The 1,797-nt window shown below is 38.0% G+C and overlaps 1 protein-coding gene across 1 annotated transcript in view; it reads left to right on the top strand.

Annotated features, from left to right (window-relative positions):
* Positions 1 to 1,797, top strand: part of RNF144A (ring finger protein 144A) — a 109,985-nt gene that overhangs the window by 91,856 nt on the left and 16,332 nt on the right. The gene's annotated exons all lie outside the window — the stretch shown is intronic.

Here is a 1,797-nt window from a genome sequence, read left to right as displayed (position 1 = left end):
GGTCTTCCTATCCATGAGCATGATATACTCTTCCATTTATGTAGGTCTCTTGGTTTCTTGTAGTAATGCTTTGTAGTTTTTTTTTTTTTCTTTCTTGCTTTTTTTTTTTTTTTAATAGGTTTTCTAAGTCTCCAGCTAGATTTATTCCTAAATACTTCATGTTTTGGGTAGCTATTAAAAGTTATATTAGTTTCCTGATTTCTTTCTCAGAGTTCTCTTGTTAATATAGAGGAATCCTACTAATTTTTCTATGTTGATCTTGTACCCTTCCACTTTGCTGAAGCCTTCTATTAGTTCTAGTAGTTTTCGTATTGAGTCTCTAGGATTTTCTATGTATAGGATCATATTATCTATATCAAAAAGAGATAGTTTTACTTCTTCTTTGCCAATTTGTATGCCTTTTGCTTCCCTTTCTTGCCTTATTACTCTGGCTAGGACTTCCAATACAATATTGAGTAGGAGTGGTGATAAAAGTCATTGCAAAGGGACTGTTTTCAGTCTCTCTCCACTGATAATAATATTGGTTGTTTGGTTTTGTATATATGCCATTAATTATGTTGAGGAATTTCCCTTCTATTCTTATTTTCCTTAACATTTTTTTCAAGAACAAGTGTTGGATTTTGTCAAATTCCTTTCCTGAATCAATTGATATGATCATGTGATTCTTTTCCTTTGTTTTATTTGTGTGGTGGATTGTTGTTGTTGTTAGGTGCCATAGAGTTATTTTTTTACTCATAGTGACCCCATGCACAGCAGAACGAAACACCTCCTGATCCCGTGCCAGCTCCATGATCCCTGCTATACTTGAGCCCATCGTCACAGCCACCATGTCAATCCATCTCGTTGAAGGACTTCCCCTCTTTCGTCAACCCTCCACCTTGCCAAGCATGCCATCCTTCTCTAGGGAATGGTCCCTTCTCATAACATGACCAAAGTAGGTGAGACAAAGTCTGGCCCTTCTCACTTCCAAGGATCATTTTGGCTGCACTTCATCCAGGACAGATCTGTTAGTTTTTTCAGCAGTCCGTGGTACTTTCAGCATTCTTCACCAGCACCACAACTCAAAAGCATCAACTCTTATTCGATCTTCTTTATTCATTGTCCGGCTCTCACATGCATACAAGGCAATTGAAAATATTATGGCTTATACCAGGAGCACCTTAGTCCTTAAGGAGACATCCTTGCTCCTCAGCACTTGAAAGAGTTCCTTCACAGCCGACCTGTGCAGTGCTACACATTGTCTAATATCCTGACTGCTACTTCCACTGGCATCACTTGTAGAACCAAGCAATGTGAATTCTTTGACAACCTCAAACTTTCCTCTGTTTATCGTGATGCTGCTTATTGGTCCAGTTGTGAGGATATTTGTTTTCTTTAAATTGAGACATAATCCATACTGCAGACAGTATTCTTTAGTCTTAATCAGGAAGTACCTCAAGTCATTCTCACTTTCAGCAAGCAAAGTTGTATCGTCAGCATATCTCAAGTTGATAATGATTCTTCCTCCAATCCTGATGCCATGTTTTCTTCATATAGTCCAACTTCTCAGATTATTTGCTCAGCATATAGATTGAACAAATATGAGGAAAGGATACAACCCTGACTCACTCCCTTCTTGATTTTAAACCACATAGTGTCCCCTTGTTCTGTTCAAACAACATCCTCCTGGTTAATGTCCAGGTTCCTCATGAGTACAATCAAGTGTTTGGGAATTCCCATTCTTCTCAATGTTATCCATAATTTGTCATGATCCACACAATCAAATGCCTTTGCATAGTCCACAAAACACAAATAAAC

This window comes from Orycteropus afer, unplaced genomic scaffold (genome assembly GCF_000298275.1).
Source record: "Orycteropus afer afer isolate SDZICR_OR568_19922 unplaced genomic scaffold, OryAfe1.0 scaffold00025, whole genome shotgun sequence".
NCBI classification, from domain to species: Eukaryota; Metazoa; Chordata; class Mammalia; order Tubulidentata; family Orycteropodidae; genus Orycteropus; species Orycteropus afer.
The sequence above is the reverse complement of the archived record's forward strand: the minus strand, read 5'-3'. Positions and strand labels throughout refer to the sequence as shown.